The sequence below is a fragment of the Spermophilus citellus genome, assembly GCF_964194105.1.
Source record: "Spermophilus citellus genome assembly, chromosome: 4".
Classification (NCBI taxonomy): domain Eukaryota; kingdom Metazoa; phylum Chordata; class Mammalia; order Rodentia; family Sciuridae; genus Spermophilus; species Spermophilus citellus.
In genome coordinates this window covers 6073271-6093954 of record NC_138185.1, presented here as the reverse complement: position 1 = coordinate 6093954, position 20684 = coordinate 6073271, and the positions used below count along the sequence as shown (strand labels likewise).

The 20684-nt window shown below is 53.3% G+C and overlaps 1 protein-coding gene across 1 annotated transcript in view; it reads left to right on the top strand.

Moving 5' to 3' along the window:
• The window catches only part of SULF2 (sulfatase 2), a 436121-nt gene that overhangs the window by 202218 nt on the left and 213219 nt on the right, over positions 1-20684 (top strand). The gene's annotated exons all lie outside the window — the stretch shown is intronic.

Genomic DNA, 20684 nt, shown 5'->3' with positions numbered 1-20684 from the left:
TCTAACGTACAGAACATCCCGGCTCAGCAGCCCAGCACACTGGAAAGGTTCACCTGTGTGGTCTCAGGGCTACCTGGAGCTGTCACTGCTCGGTGTCACGAGGAATGATTTACTCCATATCACTAACCCAGGAAAAATAAAAATTCAATGTTTAGAGTATGGTTTCCTCTGAATGTGCATGCTTTTGCAACATTGTAAAGTCAAAAAATCAAAAGTTGAACCTCTGTAAATCAAAAACCACTAGAGTTGAAACTCCTGAGCTCAAACTATGAAATGCAAACCTATTTTATATTCAACGCATCTTTGTGTCTATTTCTTTTTACAAAACCTGCAACCCTCTGCCAAGTCAAAATTTTCCATCTACAGGAGGCTGAGGCAGGGGGATTGCAAGTTCAAAGCCAGCCTCAACAACTTAGCGAGGCCCTAAGCAACTTGGTGAGACCCTGTCTCTAAATAAAATATTTTAAAAGGGCTGAGATGTGGCTCAGTGGTTAAGTGCTGATAAATCTCCAGCACCAAAAAAAAAAAAAAAAGTGTTTTTCCATCCATCTTGTTGAAATAAATTCTTCAAACTGACAAATTTTCACTGTCACTTCTGATTGGCTTTAAGAAAGGACCCAGAACTTCTCCACCCCATTGGTTTTCACAGGGTCCCACAGGCTCTGACCATCGGGCTGTGGTCACTTCCTGAGTCCTGGCTACTATGACCCCAAGGCCATTTCTCCCAAATCCCCCTTCTGCTCCGATGCGGTCAGAGGCTCTCGTCCGTGAGGCCTGGTGTCCACCAACACGGCTGTCAAGTAACAGTGTGGGCAGGAAGGCTTCGGGCAGCAGCGACGTGCCAGTTCGGGAGCCAGAGAAAGTGCGTCAGTCGCCCTGGAAAACCAGGAAGACAGATTGGCAAGCCCAGAGGACAGCCCTGCAGTCCCCCTGAGGCAGTGCCGGCTGGCCTGGCCTGCCCTGACCAGCCCCTTGGATGAGAGGCTGACTCCTGAGGCTGACGGGGACCTTGGCTCCTCCACGTCCATCAGGAATCTCATTCACAGACTGAAAAGAAAACACTCTCCACTGTTGCACTGTCTCGGACCCGGGCCGTGGGGTGGTGGCACCCTCATTTACCATGAGGAGCACTTTCCCTCCAAGCAGGTGAGTGCTTCCCTCTCCTTCTGGGGTCTGGGAGGCCAGGGACCCAACACTCTTAAGAGTGGGGGTAGGGGGACCAGAGCACCCACTGCAGCCTCCGCACCCCGAAGGACGTCAGCCACCTGGGGACCGCTCCTGCCATGCCTTGTCCCACGCTGATGGTGCTGCGGGTCTCCACTGTAGGCCCACCTGCAACCACCCAAAGCTGCTTGGATGTTCTCAAAGGTACAGGGGACATGAAGAGAGGGGCTGCAAGATGTGAGGATTCTGGCCGCGGAAACATTTGAACCTGGAAACTGAGCATTAACCAGCCTCCTGGGGTGGACCACTGCCTCCCCCCCCCCCCCCCCCCCCCCGCGGACTGCCAGGGGCCTGCAGCCCTGCCATTACCTCTCCTTTAAGGCTGGGGCACTGAACACTCCTTCTGAAGTAAAAACATCATAAAATTGCAAGATGTTATCTTTTAGGACTCATGGTTGTCTGCAACCTAAATTAAATATCTTTAAGGAAATTCCTAGTATCAGTTAACTAAAACGTACTGGAGTGGCCTGTTAGCTTCAGGCACAGCTGGATCCAGGTGTCCTAACAATGTCATCAGAATCTGACTAGTGTCTCCTGTTCCTCTTTTTTCCACTCAGGGCCATTCCTCAAGAGCATCTCGTGTCCTGGCTGCAGGACAGCAACTCAGCCCAGTAAAAAAGGGTCTCTGCCCATCCCAGAAGCCACAGCAAAAGTCTCCTTGTACCTCATTGGCCCATCAGAGTGGCTGGAGAAGGAGCCTAAGGGTCTTAGTCCACCTGAGGCAGGGTTGTTCCTTCCAGTGGGTGAGCAGGGGACAGTTTCCAGGGAACACTGGGATTTGGTCACCAAAGATGGGGCAGTGGATTCTGTGCAGCCAGAAGACCGCACACTGCAGAGATCACACTCATCCACGCCGCGGGGCTGGGCAGAGAGCTCAGGGCCCTCCTGTCTGGAGGTGAGGCCCACGTACCTATCACCCGGTGGACTTCTCGGAGCAGGCACCTGGGACCTTGGGAAGGAAGCCCGCGTCGTGCTGGGACACAGAGCAGACCAGACGGGGAGGAGTGAAAGTGGTGGCACTAGAGAGTGGAGGTGACCGGCAGGGGCGAGCGGTTCTGAACAAGGTCACTGCCCTGTGGTAGACAAGGTGGGCCCCAGGCACCAGTCTACCCCCCACTGGCACCGTCACCTCGCCCAACGGCTCTTGGAGGGCTGTGCTCTCCTTATTGCCACCTTTCAGACAACTGACCCCCAGGGGACCTGAGGACATGGCCCGGAGTCACAGCTAGTGGTGGTGACATGGAGACTTGAACGCAGCCCTCCATCCAACGTTCCTGCACCCAGGTGTACACCGAGGAATGACCCAGGCCAGACCACGAGGACCGTGGGTGGCACGGGGCCACCAGGCTCCCTAGATCAGCTGTCTCCCTGTGCGAAATGGGGGGACTGGCCCCGATACCTGGGCCACTGGGCACCCGGCCAGCGGCCAGCGTCAGGAGGACTTCTCTCATCAGTAGTCAGAAGCAGAAAATGCAAACTGAGTTTCTTGCAGCAAGAAGAGAATTCGCCTCCCAAACGAGGCCCCAGCCGTCTCCAGCCCCGAATCCTGGAAGCCGTTCAACACACTCATCTTCCGGAAGCCTTGAAACCCGTCTGGGGCTGCCCCAGCAGGTTCTGAGGGGCAGGTGGCGGCTTCCAACACGTCCTGACACTCGGTCTGACCGGGCCAGCGTAGGCCACGTGCTCCTGCTGGGAGTGGCCGGCCCTGGAAATGCCACATGCTGGTCAGCTTAGCTTTGGGCCTTGGCTCCACCTTTGATTCCTGGATCCCATGTTGGCTTCTCTTGATCACTGCAGGTTTGATTCGTCCCCTGGCTGCCGGCCGACCGGTGGTGACATGGCTGAGCCATGCTTTCAAGGCAGGGAGTGGGGACACATTGGGAAAGAAAACAGGAAGGGCACCTGCTTGCCTTGGGTCCACCAAGGACCCCCCACCTCCTATCCATGGTGAGTCTGTGGACGGCCGTGTCCATCCCAGTTTCTTTGGCTGCTTCCTGAAGACACTGAGCTCAGCCAAGTTCAGAAAAAAAAAAAAAAGGAGTTTGTGGAAGGCGCTGGGCAGCTCTGAACTGACTTGTCCCTGGGAGTCTGTGCACCTCCTGACACACCCCAGGGACGCCAGGCCTCTCGCTCAGCCCACCTGGCGGCAGACTGCCCCGCTCTGGGACCCGGTGCCCGGGCAGGCTCGGGGAGCCACCGCCCTCCCTGAGAGTCCCACGCTGTGATGTGTCTATTGATCATCGCTCAGGACTCAGGAAGGAGCTGCCGGCTTGGCCGCCTCCCCACGGCCCTGGACGTCCTCCAGCTGCCTGGAGCCAGGAGAGTGATTGTCAAGTGCGATTCCTGCTGCGACCCGAGAGGAACCACAGCTGGACGCAGAGGCTCACGGAGTCCTCAGAGGCACAGCCGGGTCACAGCGCCTCTGCCCTGTCCCCATCCCCACACTTCAAGTGGCAGAACCCTGGTCTCTGACCTGCATGGGCCGGGAGTCCAGCATCAGAGAGAGCCTGGCCTTCAGCTCCCCATTCCCTCATTGCCCAACGCCTCACAGGAGGTCGGCTGATGGAGCCATATCCGTCCATGCTGTAGCTGGGGGTTCTGGACACCAGGTCTGTCCCCTAGGAGTAGAACAGAGCTCTGGGAGGGGACAGAACAGGGGCTGGGAGGACGGAGAAGGCCCTGCAGGGAAGCACCAGGTGCCACCCTCCTGCTCTGCCTGGGCCCACGGGAGTCTGTGCTGGACAGGAAGAACCGCTTTACTCTGAAGTCCACAGTGGACGCCACCTCCTTTCCCAGAGTCCTCCTGGTCAGGTTAGGGCGGGCTATTAGATAGGTGAGTCTGAAGAATTTAAATATAAATGTTGTAAATGACCAGAGGCCCTCAGGCTACCTGCTAGAAACAGGCCCTTAGCCTCAGGGGGAAGCAGACCAGTGCAGGGTTTATGCAGCCTGTATCACCAGACAAGCCACCAGACAAGCCACCCTGAGAGTCAAAGTGCCCGTGAACCAGCTCCTTGGAGTGCTGCTCTGCTTCTCGATGTATCTGAAGCAGTCAGGTACATTTGCAAAAATGTTGGATGTCGCAACCAAATATCTGATTAAGAGCCTTGAAGAATCTCCTCTATTGTCCCCTGTAACAGAGGGAGGAAAACTTCAGCTCAACCGCACCATCGTTCTGCGCAGCCCTCCTCAGCACATTGTTTGGGTTTTCAAGCATGTTTCCTCATGTTCACATAATAGCTGCTCTGGCTCCAGGTTCTTGTCCTTAATCCACTGTTTATGGAGCCAGAAAGTAGAGTTTCTTTGTGTGCATCTTTTTATCAGAGAAGAAAATCTTTCTGAGAGGACTTTCCCTTCCCCAGAATATTTATCCTATAGCATCAGTCAGTCCTGGGTCCCATGGCTATTTCCTGGATGCAAAGGAACCTTGCTTGGCAAGAAGCCTGAGGCTTGCTTGGGTTCTGTGGTAGAAGGAACCCCGTGCAAGACGGGGAAAGGGCTGGGCTGAGCACAGGGAGGTGGCTCCAGCTCCATGCCTGTGACAGGCAGGAAGCCATTAGTCCATGTTTGATCCTGGAGGCTGTCTGAGCATTTGGTCAGGACACTTCTGTGTGGTAACGATTTGTCTCACTCACTGCAGGTCACAGGCCAGCCTCCCAGATCCCACGTGCTAAAATTCTAGAAATTGCACCTACCATCAGTTATTTTGACAAAGCATGCTCCAAGATGCTTCCAGATGTTTTCTAATGGGTAGAACCGTCCCCAGCTCACGCCAGGGGTTCCTACATGTGTGCACTTGGTCCTCAAGCTCAGAGACTGCGGTTCCCCTTCGGGGGTGGCAGTGGGGGGGCGGGCTGTCAGAAGGAGCCCCTCACTCCTCAGCCCGAGCAGCGGGCGCTCTGGTCTGTTTTACACGTTGAGTTTTTATGAAAGGTTTTCTTTGAAGAGCATATTTACACTTCGAATGAGTCCTCGAGTTAGAATTCAAAACTGTCTCTCCAGTGAGAACAACCAGACGGCATGGTGCTCTACTCAGCAGAATGTCTAACTGGATTTTTTGATGAAATAAATTGTAGCTAGTTGACAGGCTGCATTGTCTTCTGCTTCCCACTTTGGGGGACATCGATTTCCCAGTCACTCACACTGGAGAGAAGTGTTTTCCAAGCACTGGTCTCGAAGTCAAAACTACACCCTTGCAGGCAGAGCCACCTGGCTGGGGGCCAGTCCCCCCCCCTTCTAATCCGCGCTTTATGTTGGGTTGCAGGCAGCAGAAGAATTTGGGTTACCCTTCTTTTTCCTGTTAGAATGGAAAACAATAAAACGAGGCTGGGGTTGCGTACCTGATCCTCAGGAGGAAGTAGGTGCTCTCGGGCTGCTTTCTCGCCCTCTCTGGTCTCTGCAGAGCCTGGGCAGGGCGGGCTCCTGCCAGCAGGGGCTGCAATAAGCCCGCACAGCCACAGCCAAGGCCGGCCCCGGGGCATGGAGATGAAGAGTCCCTGGGCGGCTCTTCTAGGCTGATGACAGGCTGATCTGGGCACCGCACCACAAGCTGCTTATCAGACTCCAAGTGGCACTGTGCCCGCCGCCTGGTCCTGCGGGTGGCTCTTGCTGAGGCGGCTGCATCCAGAGCTCAGGGGTGAGCTCGTCTCTCCCTGGGGGAGTCCGGACCCCTGGCCCAGGTCCTGGCTGGGCCCACTGTTTGGTTGAGGCACAGACCAGGGCACCATGGAGACGGGGCAGCAGGAGAGGAGCATGACTCATCTGGCTTGGAGCCCAGAAGGCGTCTACGGAGACCTCCTGCAGACGGAGATAAGATCATGGAGACACTGAGCGCAGAAAGTGCCCGGCCTCCAACAACGCTCTCCAATCCATCAACCTAGGGACACAATAATTTGCTGAGATCCCAAGAGTACAAGAGAAGCCACGCATGAGTCAAGTAGCTTATTAAGCCAACTTTGTGCTCTCCACATCCCATTCCTCTTCATAGACGCGGCTCGAGTTCACCAGTATCCCTCACTCCCACTTCTAGGAGCACAGGAGGCTCGGACCCCCTGCCCCTCAGAGTCCTGTGTGGACAGGTGACTACTCTCAGCCAATGAGATCTGCGAGAAATCTACAGGCGCTATTCCCAAGCAGAAGCACTTAAGTTCTGTAGTGTGGTTCTGCAAGTTGCCTTCCTGTGCCACATTGGACTTGGGAACATGGGTTGAGATGGGACAACCTCCATCATACTGGTCTATTGGATGACTGTGATGAACTGAGTTCCCCGAGAAACCCATGCTGGACATAAAATGTAAAGTAGGAAAAAAAATTTTGTTGTCATGGTAAGCCATGGAGAGTTAGGTCCTTTTTGTTACTGCAGCATCATCTTGCCCATCCTGATTATTATATCCAGCATCTTCCATCACGATATCCAATAGATAGGCACATGAAAGGCCTGGGACACCCTCTAAACTCAAAGATTCCAAAGATCATTTTTTGTCACATTCTTCCAGGCTAAAATAAATAAATAAATCTGAATTGTCAGAGGAGAGAGCTGCTAACTTCAGCTAACCAGGAATTGCTGCCCAACACTGAATCTAATGGAAGAGGGAAGGAGCATTTGTGAGCGCTGACCTCGGAGGTGGACATGTTAATAGCTACATCAAAGGAGATTTAAATTTGGAAATAGTCTGTTGACGGGTGGGAAGAAATCAGTGGGGCTTGGGTGCTTGGCGCCATTCGGGATTATGAGATGAATAATTGTTGATGCCCAGGTTGTGAGCACCTGGGTCTGTTAACAAGTGGAGGAGAAAATGAGACCGGGTTTGAGAACATGCGCTGCGCCAGCGGCTGCCTGACGAGTCCTCGCCACGGCTCCCGAAATCCAAGAGCTGCCGTCTCCTGTGCTCCATGATCAGGGTGGGAGGCGCGGGAGCTGGCAGACCGCAGCCCGAACCACCCAGATTAACTTCATTTATTACGAAAAGCCTGGCTGTCGTCGCAGGCACGTGTTGGTTCTGCCCCCGGCCCCCCCACTCCCACTATTGGTGGAAACAAAATATCCCCCCTGTGCTTCCCAGGGGACCACCCCTCCCGCAGTGGCAAGCCAAGAGAAACGAGAACATGTGTCCACCAAAGATGTGGCTAAGAGTATTCACGGCGACTTGTTCAGGAGAGCCGAGCAGTGGGAACGGCCAGGCTCCGTCAGGGGGCGGATGAATCAGATGATGATGATGATGATGATGATGCAGCAAACCACGGTGCAGCCACAGGATGGGACACTGGCTCCTCAGCATCGGAAGTGAACAGCCTGTCGAGACGGCCACAGCCGGGAGGGTCCCGAGGACAGCCACTCTGTGCGTTTCAGTCCGCTTCTTGGTGGCTGTGACCAACACACCTGAGGACCACCGCCGAGAGGGGGAAATGCTTATTCTGACCCCCAGTTCCTGAGGTCGGTCCACGGCCGGCCGTCTGCGCCCAGGGTGAGGGGGAGCAACACGGGGAAGGGCTTGGTGGGGGAAAAGAGAGAGGTCCAGTCACCGGGGACCAAGGACACACCCCTAGGACCCACTCCCAGCGACCTCCTTCCCCGTCACACCCTGCAGCCTCCGTTAACCCATCGACGGATTGATCCACATTGGATCGCAGCCTCTTATCTGTTCCTTTCACCTCTGAACGGGCCTGCACTGTCTCACAGGGGACACCTCATATCTAGAACGTAACACTAAGCAAGAGAGGCCAGACGTAGAGTCACTTAGGATATGAACCCATGGATGGGACATTCTGAAACACCATTCGGAGGGGATTATCACCGTGGTGGCCAGCGGATGGGGGGAGAGAAGAGTTGGCCGCAGAGGAGTCATTCAAAGGGATTTCAAGGGTGACAGAAGAGTTTTGTGACCTGATTTCGGTGGGGGATATGCTACCTTATACGTGTGTCACAGCCCATAGTCCTGGGTACCCAGAAAGTCAGCTTTACCACAGGATTATTTTTAAAATGACATTACTTTTCTGGAAGGCTTACTAAGTTTAAATTGGGTTTTAGGACTCTAAATTGATCTTCTAGATCAGAAGTTCTTTGAAAAATAATTGGATGGTCCCTTTTTATTAAAGTTGAATCTTTAAAGAAGATATACATATTCATTTCTTGAGTGAGCGGATTCCCTGAGGTTTCTTTCTTTTTTTTTAGGTAGAATTTAACATTAAGCGTTGACTTTGTTGGCATTGCAGCCGGTGAGCATAGTTCATTTCAATGCTTAGTTCAGTTCAGGTCAGTAAAAATGTTTATACAATTAAATACACTGGGAAAGGAGTCACGCTTCAGAAAAATATGGAAATGCAGTTTTTAAAAACGAAGGTGTTGATTGATGACTCATCAACCTCCAGGACCTCTGAAGTCAAGTCCTGCCGCAGGGTGGTGCTTGTTCCGCTGTGTCACAGAGAGGGGACGGCGGGGGTCTCTGTAACCCAGGAGGACAAGCACGGCTTCCCCTGCTCACTCATTTACTCTTTCTTTATTATTTCTTTCTTTCCTTTTCTTTTTTTTCTTTCTTTGCTGGAAGATGGAAGAAATTTTTTTTTCTTTCTTTTAAAGTGAGGACAGTAAAGGGAGCACCAGCCAAGAGAAAAGGGAGGAGGACAAAAGGAGCGCTGGTTCTGTAGGGAAGACTGGTCTGCAAAGAGACGCCATCAGGCTTGTGTGCTCCTTGTTAACTGAACCCTTCTGTCATTTGTAGTGGTTGTATTCCTACCTTAAAAAAAAATTTCTCCCCCAGGCTCTGTGGCATCTAATACTCATGACCCACAGATCTAGCCGATGGTTACTACGCGCAAGGCACTGTGTGGGACCTTCAGGAAAACTCTGAAAGGAGCTGACTCAGCAGGCAAGTGCCCTTGTCTGTGATGTTGGCTGGAGCATTGGCAGCCATATTGAGAACATGAGCACAGGACTCACAACAAAGATAGAAGAGAGGGAAGAGTCCAGAAAGTACCTGGGTCCCAGATGCTAGTCCTGTGTACCCAGAAAATCAGTTTCATAATCATGAAACCACCATTTTATTCCTGGCTTTAGACTCATTTATCAGGAGGTAAGATAGACCCTTAAGTTTTTTGGAGAAGGATTGGGTGTTTCTATAACTTGTAGCCAAAACAAACATCAAGAAACCTCATGCCTCATTTTCATCCACCCATAACAAATCCCCTCCTGCTGTGAAAATGTGCCTATCTCTCCTCTTCCCAGGCGGGCCCCTTCCTTGATCTGAGATGACAGCTATTTCTGCTACATTTCCATTTGCATAGAAAGCATGGGATTATAATGTATCGTTTCCATTTCACCATGCAAAACAATCCTTCTTTGAAGTCAATCACAAGAAAGCTCATCCCAGGAGTAATTTTCTGATCATCAAATTTGTGAATATATATTTTAATTTGCCACCCCTGCTGGCGTGCCAGTTGGTGGGTGTGCTAAACCCTGGAGATTTCATCTTTATTTTCTAAATCAATCCTCAGATACCCCTCAATCATATGCACTTGTTAGGAGATAACTTAGAACAGGAAATCAAGAAGCTGGCTGGAACTTCACGAAGAATTAGAGTTGAGATACTGCTTATGCCATAGGGTGAGTGTCTATAAGAGCTGTCAACAAAGTCATGAAGCTTTGCTCCGTCTTCGAAAAGCTAAGCTCTTCTAAGAGTGAACTTCCCCTGCCTCTGCCTAGCCCCTCGCCATCCCCGCACGTCCTGAAAGCCCGTATCTCTCCAGTCCCCTCTCCAGAATGGGCATTGTGTGCCACCTGCTTTTTTACCCCTCTTCTCAATTCAAGCCTTGATTGTCTTCTTGTGACCAGTGCAATCCATGCTAGGTGGCTGCTCTGTGGCTGCGGGATTTCTGGCTTCTCCTTTGAGGATGACCTAACACCTCAGGGGAGAGACTCCCCTGACCTGGAAGGGTTTTCAGAAGGTCCTGGGTGACGACAAATCACAACCAACGACATCATCCCGTTATTCTGCACAGTGTGCAACTCACCTGTTAGGTCATATCTGGTTTCCTGGTTAAATAACAGCAAAACGTCTTAAAATTTCCAACTCCCTGTTTGAGAAGTAGAAAAGAGGAACCAAAGATTGGTATCGAGGAGTCACGATATGAATTCCAGATGTTGTTCCAGGGAAAGGCGTTTGGGGCATGCACTTGCTGATTGAGTGTAATGAGAAGCATTCAGTTTTAGAAGAGAAAGCTTCTCGTTGCTGGAGCATGGACGTGTGTATCAAAGTAAAAAGCTCGAAATGCCCCAAATCCAATTCTCCTGAACGAGACGGGGAACGTGCATCAAAATGATTTCATTAACCACGAGTTAAAAGGATGAGAAAGTTGATTCTCACTAGCACAGAACAAGAATCCCACGTAGCCAATGAGAAGGAAGGGAAGTTAAATTAGATGGAATCACTTCAATATTTTAAGGGGCAATTAAACTGTAACTCTTGGGTCATCTCTAGCACCAGGGGAAAAGGAAAACACTGCTCTGTGAGTCTTCTGGGTGTTGACCTCACTTCTCCTGCATCGCCAGACATCCGGGTCCTAGTCAATGGTAAGTGCAGCCTGACTGTCCCTTGTCCCAAACGCCGGGATCAGAAGTGTTCCAGATCTGGGATGTCTCCTGGACTTTGGAATATTTGCACATATAATGAGATATTCTGAGATGGTGATCAAGTCTAACATGAAGCTCATTTAAGTATATATATATATATATATATATATATATATATATATATATATATATATATATAGGCTGAAGCTTATACAACATTTTTGTGCATGAGACAAGGTTTCATGTGTGGAATTTTCCATTTGCAGCATCCCATTGGTGCTCAACAGGTTCCTGTTGGGATTTTGGAGCACTTCCGATTTGGGGGTGAGGGGTGCTCGTTCTGTAGCAGGTCAACGTCACCTGCTGCTGGAAGTCCACTGCCCCTTAAAGGACTTGTCAGATGTCTTCTGCTCTGACACTCGTATTTCCAAGCTTCAAATGTTCTTTCTTAATATATATAAATGTTGCCCCCCTAATAAATATGTTGGTTTTCCTGGGCTCTCTCCCCTTGAAAGCTGTGCTCAGTCATTCATTTATTTAACAAAGTTCTATCGGGCTTCCATTCCACCTCCAGAGCTCAGCTGGACAGTAAGGAAACAGAAATAAATGAGGCATGATTCCAACTTGAAGAAACAAAGCCATGGAATTCTAGCAAGGTATGTTAATTGGATTGTTAGAAGCAATAACAAGGAGTCATGAGGTGAAGGGGAGGGAGAAAGCAATTCTGCCTTAACTTTGGAGGTCAGAGTTAGTCTGAGTTCTGCTGCTATAACAAAATACCTGAGACCTGGAGACTGGGATGACCAGGAGCACTCTTCCTCTGAAGGGCCACATCCCCACTTCCCCCTCCTCTATGAAGAGGGTCAAAAGCTCCACATCTCACTGGGCCATTGGGTACTCATTTGATGCTCCGTGCATGTAACAAACTCACATGGCTTTCCTTCTGCGAATCTGGCTATTGCATGTACTTTAGCACACTCAGCTGTCAGACCCCAGAGGGAATGAGAAGGTTCTTTTCCCCCGCTGTGGTTTGCAGCAGACCCCAGGCTGACACCCCTTCTTTACCTGCCCCCATCCACGCTACAGTCCTCACCGCAGACCAACAAATCCCAAGGAGTCATGAGGTGAGGGGGAGGGAGAAAGCAATTCTGCCTTAACTTTGGCGGTCACAGTGAGTCTTAGTCTGGGAGAAGTCACCTTCCCAGCCACAAAGTCACGTTCTCCAGTCCCTCCTGGGAGGCAGGACATGATCCCTGTCCTCGAAGAGCTTCTGGGAGTGACACAGCACACTCCCCGGAGGACCAGGGTCACCAACATTCTCGCAGTGGGGAAAGCCTCCTTCGTGTGCATTGCACCCTGGAAGGAAGAGGGCCTCCGGGAACTGACGCCCTGGGGAGGTTTGGGGGAGGCCCGGCTCCTCCAGGCTCCTCATGCCCAGGACCCCCATTTCTCCAGGAGCCGGAGCCCCTTCTTGTAGGGCAAGCAGCATGCCCCGTGAGCAGGGCTGGATCAAGAGCCCCCATCACCAGCATAAGAGACCCTCGTAGGCCACAGGTCAGTGGCTCCAAGTGCATTTTCCTGGCACCAGAGGATTATCATCTCTTGGGGGAGGTCGCCACACTGAACCCTTCTTGTGTTGCTGAGTGTGTGGGTGACACAGGGTGTCGTATTTTTTACAAGAGACTGCTTCAAAAAATCCAGCCATTGGCCTTCACCATGTTTATTCATTCAGCAGAGACTTAAGGGCTCCTGCTGCCTGCTGCTCGTAATGTTCTAGAAGCTCAGATTCAGCAGGTGTCGAATCTCACGACCATGACTCTGTTTGCACCTGGAGCATCCTGCCCAGCCAGTGGGGGGTGGGAGCACCCCAGGCTCCCAAGTAGGACCCGGGAGCCAGGTCCCACCCAACAGCACCAGCATTGCCCTGGCAACAGGAATGCATTATTGACAGGCAGGCGGTCAGCGCAGGTCCAGCCAGCAGCACCTCGGGCTTCTGTGAAAGCTGTTGGTGTCCACTCACGTTGCTGACCAACTGCAAGAAAAGGGTCCCCGGGAAATGTCACACTCACCTGGCCCCCATGAGTGAAGCCATGTCCAATGCAGCCTGATGACCACTGAACTTGATGACTAGACTTGGCTGTGGCTGACACAGGCCTGAGAGGACACAAGCCCCCCAGGACATGTGTAAGGGTGAAGGGCACTGACCGTAGGGCCAATCACACAGGAATGGCCTGGTCTGGACAAATGGGCATGTGCTTTTCAGCGCGGGACTGAGGCAGGAAATGACCTTCGCATGAGACCATTCACTAGCCCTGCAACGGATGTCCCCTGCTTAAGCCAGGCAGGGCTCGGTTCTGCAGTTTAGTGACAGGTGGAGAGTGGGGCGCTGCTGTTAACCCTCAGGGAGGCCACGTGGGCTCACATGGGGAAGGCCTTTCAGGCCAGGACTGACCTGAGCTCGCCCGGCACACCGGTGCCCCAGGTAGCCAGAGCTAGCCTGGGCATGGGGGGTCCTGATGCCCAGGCCGCGGGCCTCCTACAGTCACAACCTAAGCCCATGGTCACAGCACAAGACCCCCAGGGAGCCACAGGCGGGGCACTTGCTCTCTGCCCTTTGAATCATGCCATGTTTTCAGAGTTCGCAAAACCCAATGATGGTGAGTTACCAGGCAGAGCCACGGCCTCGCCCTCCTGGCTGCCCGGCCCTGACTGGGAGCTCCAGGCCTGCGGCTGCACGTCCTGCTGCTTTCTGGCCCCCTCCTGTTAGAGCCTCAGCCCAGGGGTCCTTGTCTCTGGTCAAGACGGTGGCGGGGACAAAGCACCGAGAGGCCTGGCCTCCACCTCCTCCTTCCCTAGGACTTTGGAATGAGGCAGGTGCCCTGGCTACACCCCCCACCTCCTGGAAAGAAAGCTACCTGGTGGCAAGGCAGGTGCCTGGGTCTGACCCACGCCCCGCAGGAGACGGCCTAGTGAGGGAGCGAGCCCTCAGCCCTCGGCTGGCCCTCGGCTGGCCCTCGGCTGGCCCTCGGCTGGCCCTCGGCTGGCCCTCGGCTGGCCCTCGGCTGGCCCTCGGCTGGCCCTCGGCTGGCCCTCGGCTGGCCCTCGGCTGGCCCTCGGCTGGCCCTCGGCTGGCCCTCAGCAGGTTGCATGGGGTTTATTAGTTTTTTGCTTATGGAAAAATACAGGATGTGTTGCCAAGACCTGCCCTGACCATGGCCCACACGTGTGGCCAGCACATCAGGCTGGTCTAGACCCCAACCCGCCTGCAGGAAGCGGAAATGTGGTTTTTCTTCCCTTCCGAGGGGCAGAAGCTGGGTGTCCTGCAAACCAGCAGACCTGAAGCCATGTGGGACAGCTGGCCACCTGACAGTGCCTTGTTTCCTTCCGCAGGACGACACCAGGTGTCACGCCCAGCCTCGACACCAGAGAGGCCCAGACCCGACTGTCTCTGAAGCACCTCTGGATCCTCTGGGTCTCTCCGCCTTCCTGGCTCCGTGTGGTGTGTGACACCTTCCTGTCCTAACAGGTGACTTGCTCATCTGTCTCACATCTCATCTGAGTCGGAACCAGTGAAGCAAGCCAGGCCCCGGTCCCGTCGTCGTCATTCTTCCACAGATCATCGTCACTGATTCTCTGGGGCCACAATTTATCCCCCAGGAACCTGTGGCTGAAAAAAACTGCTGATACGGATTCACCTCTGATGGTCTTTTCTGTATGATGTTCTGAGAAGACGGAAATCACAATCTGGGATCCTAACAGGACAGCAAATTCCATCTAAATAGATGTAATAGTGTATCCTTTTTTTTTTTAAATTCAAAAATGCATGCAGAGCCGGAGAAGGTGGCCGCCGCCAACCCCAGGAACACAAAAGCGATTCTTTGGAACTCTGCACCTTTCTTGGTAACGTGGTAAGTTCCCACCGAAATTCAAGGTACTCAGACCCACACGTGTGCTGCCTGGTTCCTCCCACTCTGTCACCTTGGTCAGAGCCACAGTTGTCTCCCCAAGGGCCTCCCAGGGCTGCCCCACCCCCACTCTGTCCCCCACCCCCAACCTCATCCTGAGGTCAGGGCCAGACATTCAACCAGAGGTCAGAGCTCTTGCTCTGTCACCAAGATGACCTCCCTGTGTCAGAGGCTTCATTTTTTGAAGAATCCCTTGCTTTATAACAGAACAGTGTCCGTCACACAATAGACACCAATGACTACGTCACGGATAAAGGGATGAATCATCCAGGATGAGCTGGGAAACCCAGCCAGACCGAGCGTTTGCTGGGGGCCCAAATGCCACCTGAAATGGGTCACGTGAACTTTAAAGGGTCCACAAGCCAACAGAGGCCAGAGGGTCCCAGAAACCTTTTGGGGCACCCCCGATCATGGAGGTTTTTGGAGAAACCCGCTACACGCCGCCCAGCATTAGCGTCATGACAGGTGTCTCTTTGCCCGCTCAGCAGCCCCTGGCGCTCCTGGCCCCCGTGCCCTCTGGTCTGGAGTCATTTGCACTTTGGAGAAAATGAGGTGACGTGAGGAGTTGCCGTCCTTGTCAGTCGAGGCCGAGACACCGGCGACGGATGTCAGCCACAGCCGGGTCGGGGACGAGGAGCCGCTCTGCCGGAACACTCTGCATAATTGGAAGGCGACATTAACAGCAATGAGGACAATTAACACAAACGTCCAACCGTCTATGGAGCAGATGCCGAAAAATAAATGGAGCAGGGTTCTAACGAGCTCGGCCTGCTACTCTCTTAAAGAGACAGGACGTGTGGGGAGGTGCATGTTTGGTTAGAATCAAGAGCTACGGAGTCAGGGTCAAGGACCTGGCTGAAGGCCAGCTGCTGTCTCCTAGCTGGGCAGCCCTGGACAAGGCTCCTCCTGACCTTCCCCGTGTGGAAAGTGGAGCAGGGTCAGGAGGAAGCCTTAGGGGCAGGGGGGCATCCCTCCCCCGCAGGCCCAGAGGACTCAGCCTCTGGACGCAGGCACCAGGCCTGCTCCTGCCAGCTCTGCTCACTGGATACTCTCCTGGAGGCCCCTCAAAAACCCTGGGGGTGGGGACTGTGGCTCCCCCACCTCCCACATGTCACCTCTGGGCAGAAGCTTAGGAGCCAGTTGCTGATTGACAGGCCCCTTGTCCTGCCCGGGCTCTCAGGAGCCCAAGGCAGGAGATGCCCTCAACCTGTGTCCAGTCGGGGGATGGCGGGACACAGCCCTGCTAGACGGACCTGCGTTGTGAGCCTGAGACCGTCTCTACTGTGAAAGCCCCTGTTCCTGCAGCATGATGCGGCCCGTCCTGGGCCATCCTCCTGTGAGGGCTGAATAACGATCACCGAGGCCGTCCACCTCCTGGTTCCCCAGGACCTGTGACAGCTGACCTTATGTGACAAAGCTGACCTTTCAGACGGGACTCAACTAAGGGTTTGGAGGTGGAGCGGTTACTCTGGATTATCCGGATGGGCCCAGGACAATCACAAGAGCCCTTCTAGGAGGGAGGAGGAGGGTGAGGGTCAGAGAAGGACGTGACGAGAGACGAGAGAGATTGGAAGGTGCTAAGCGATGGCTTTGGGAAGGAGGAACATGGAGATGGAGGAAGGCGGGAAGATTCCGGAAGCTAGAAAGGATCAGGAAACGGATCCTTCCAGACCCCAGAGCTGTGGGAGAACAAGTGGGAGCTGGTTGCAGTGAGACAGGAAGCCGACCCGTTTTCCACTCTTCGTAAAACAGCCTGCGTTGCAATGAACTTCCTTCTTCGCCTCTCTTTGATAGAGAAATGAGAATTTCCCCCAAATTCCAATCTTAAACAAAGTATCCTCTGAAAGTTTGATTTCCTCTTTTAAGAATTCAAATGAATTTCTGTTCAAGAAAATTTCCATCAAATGTCTGGGTTTAAATTTAAAAAACACCTAACCGCCCATCGGTCCCCATTTAATGAAAACTCCCAGGTAATTGTCCCAGTTGTCCCCATCCTGTATTGTGGTTGGATTGGGCACAGTCCTAGTGTGTGGCTGGTGGAGGGGTTTGGGTTCCTCTCTTCCCTCTGGCTGGGAAGAGAGCCCTCCGCCTCTCCTCACTGTGAGCTTATTTTCCATGAATGTGGCTGTGAACATGCACCCTCTGTTCCAAGTTAATCTGCAGAAAATGGCAGGACAATCACCTTGCAGGTGTCCCTTAGTCCCAGAGCCCCAATGTCACGTTGCACTTTACTTCCTGTATTTAGCTCAAGAGGGGCTCGGGGAAAGTCACTCACTGCCGGAGCAGTGGACAGCCATCAGACTTGCCAACCTTTGTCCACGCCTGTCTGCATGTTCCGAGTTTATGGCTAAAGCCCTGTTCTCTTTTCACTTCTCTCCCCGGGACCCCTGCGCTGGAGCAGCCTGTGGATGGCGCAGGATTCTTAATGGCTGGTTTGATTGATCGGATCTCTGCTGTTCTCTCATTTTGGTGCACAAAGGTTACCTAGCGCCAGAAACAATCAATGGATCACTAATGTATGCGGGCATGTTTTCACCTCTGTTCAGGCCACGAGACATTTTATAGACAGACTGCCAAGTCATTTTGAAGCTCTGAGGTTCAGATTGCTTATGTAGCCGAGCCCAGGCAGGAGCTGACGGATCTCAGGTCTTTGTGCAGCTCTGATTTCTCATAAGCTGCTAATGGGCACGTGGGGAGAGGGCCTCCACTTAGGATGCGGAAATAGAAAGTCTGCGAGGAGGCAGGAGATACCACTGACCTTCACAAGGACACCTGCTCTACAGTGGGGGTGGGGGACGAGGTCTTTAAAGATATCCACAGCTTGACTGGGCACACGGCTTGGCCACTGATGGGTGAAGCTGCTATGCGCTGAGGGTCCCTGGACTTGCACTCAGAGGGAGATCATTTCCACAGGGGCCGGTAGCACCGGGGAAGGGGTAGAGAACAGGGCAGTGCAGAAGGAGGAATGACCTCATTAACAAGCTCCTCTTGCCGTCGACTGCTGGGAGGATAACAGAATGGAGGAAACATTAGCCAATGTCCAGCACTGGCCAGCAATTCACCCTCAGAAATCCACGTGACATTAACAATGATCATGACACGTTCATGTCACCATCTTCCTGACGGGGCTTCCCGACACCATCTCTGCACCCTCTGGGAACCGAACACGGGTGAATAAGCCCTCACTCTCCCCGTCTTTTTGTGGGGCTCAGGCCTAAGGGTGGAGCATGTGACTTGGTCCAGTCACTCAGCTGGGGAGTCCCCCAAGCTCAGAAGTGGTTCAGGACAGCAGGGGACAGGAGCTGGTCCAGGCAGGGTGAGGCCATCCCTGGAGCAGGAGTGAGGAGCGAGCCCCCCAGGGGCAGGTGCTGCGGGCTGTCCACCAACGGCTCCCTGGGGCAGCGGTGGAGAGCGCCAGGCCTTGCTTTCCCAGCCTCCTGGGCAGCCAGGGCACGGCGCAGCCTCGGGCCAGTCCCAGCCAGCAGAACTGGTCCCAGCTCCAGAACCAGCTACAGGGGTGCTTGAGTGGAAGGGGTGGGGTTCTGGAAAGATCCACCTGTCTGGTGTGAGTGACAGCGTTCCTGACAGGCCCCTCTCCTGCCTTCACAGCAATGCACCAGCCGTTTGTGGACCGTCCTGAGAAGACAGATGGAACTGCAAAGCACCCAGAGCTCTCCTGAAGTCACCGCGTCACTGTCAGAGCTGGCTCCCTCCGGGCTCTTGTTGCATGTGTCTGGTGGAGTGAGGGGCTGGCAGGCAAGCTGTGTGACAGGCCAAGGCTCTGTCATCTGGCCAAACCACGATAAGCGAGAATGTCCCTGCAGCTGCTGAAAGCCATCTCACCACTCAGGAGCCCAAGGACCACAGCTCACGGAGGAAAGAACTGAAACAAATACCTGGCCACCCGGCCTCATCCCCCGAGCCACCAGCACCCAAGGCCTGACCTCTGAGTTTTTCATCAAAACAATTTACCTTCACCTAAGTCACTTGGGTGAGTTTCTCTGGCCACTGACTACATTAAATTTTAAAAACTTCTGCACAACAGAGGAAGCCATTAAAATTTTAAGAATGTCCTCTGCATTATATTTATAGCAGCCAAAGTGGATGAATTCATGAAAATACCCCGCTATCTAGCAATGCCTTGGTCAAATCAGATATGGCCCATCCATCCCGGGCTACTGCATGATCATTCCAAGAAATCCGACAGGCCAGTGTGTTCTTGCAGAAAGTTATATCTAAGACATCTGTTGTGCAAAAACGTCGATGAATAATATTTACACAGGTGCACATCTTACACATATGTATCTTTGCATGCCCAAGTTATAGGGCTGCAGGTATAGGAACTAGTCGAGAAGAATACATATTGGAATAATGAAGTTTCTAAATTAACAGGAGTGTGGGACAGTAAGTAGCAAAGGAGAGGCCTTTACCTCACATGCTTTGAAGTCATTTCAATTTTAATAAAATCATCTTTTTGTATTATTTTTGAAATTAAAAATAAAATTAAAAGCTGAAAAAGATCTAAAATAGCCATGTTGCTTTAACCGGGCTCTATTTAATACAAAACATCCCCAATAAAGAAAGAAAACTGGGACCCAATAAAGCGATTGGGTGCGTGGACATGGGACACGGAAGTGGGAAGATCCTCCCTGGCTCCTGTGGCTCTGTCCTGAAGCTGAGAACCAGCTCTGGCCGCCTGCTGGGAGTGTCCCCTCGTCCCCGAGGCCAGACCTCCAATGCAGGTGGGACCCGCCTGCTGCCCAGTGGGTCTCTCAGGCCCTGTGCTGGGCGAGGCTGGAGGGGAGCACTCTGCTGAGGCCCTCCTGCTGCACCTGACCACCCCGAGACTGTCCTTAGCGGCACCTGTCACTTCTTCCTTCATTTCTCCTGTGGGTGACCACGAGGAGGAGCCTGCTGGCTCGTGTTTCCCCCGCTCGTGGGACCAGGCAGGTGGCGGCTGTGTGTGTAAACCTGCCACTCAAGAGAGTCCGAGCCCTACCAGGCCCCCCAGGGTCACCCACCCCTGCGCCGTCAGCAGCGTTGGCAGCAGCAGGCACTTCTCCTCCTCTGGGTCTCTGTGGAAGAGAACGCTCTGCCCTGGGCCTCTGTCGCCATCCCGTGTCTGCAAGGTGGGACACTTTGTGTTCCGGGCAGCAGCGTCTCTTCCTGGCTCTGACCAGCATCGGGCTCCAGGGCAGCAGGGAGGTGGGGGGAGAGTGAGCTCCTACATGGCCCGTGGGTCCTTGCGATGTCACTGAGGAGTGGTGACACACCTTTGGCAGGTCTTCTGGGGCCCTGTGGGGAGTGGACAGGCTATGGGTAGCCAGGGAGGAGCAAGAGACCATGAGGGGCCACCATGGGAGACGAGGGCAGCTGGGAGGCTGAGCAGTGGACCCCTCCCACGGCATGTGCTGGCAGCCTGGGGTTGGGAAGTGCTGAGAGCCATAGCCAAGTAAGAATGACGCATGGCATTTTTGGTTGAAAGGTGACCCTGCTCAGGGATTAGGGTGGCTCCAGGTTTAGGGTGGATCCTGCTGGATTAGGGTGGCTCCAGGTTTAGGGTGGATCCTGCTGGGAATAGGGCGTATCCTGCCGCCTCAGGGGCCCCCTCCTTGAGTTCCCGTGGGGTTCTGGGAGTATTGGTATGCAGAACCTGCTGGAGGGAGACTATTTTTCCCAGAACTTGCGTGTAGAGTGCCGGTGAGAGTTCAGGAATAAAGAGTTGCTGTTTGAATCTACAAGGTGTGTGGTGGCTCAGTTATTTTGTGCCAGACTGTGGCAGGGAGGGACAGAGGGAGAGAGCAGGATGGCCCAGAGCTTCTGGATAGAGCTGCTGGCCGGATAGGGCCACCACGTCAGAAAGGCAGGAAGAGGGTCACTCACACCACGTCCTGTGGCTGTTGCTTCCTTGGCCTGTGTCCCACCTTGCA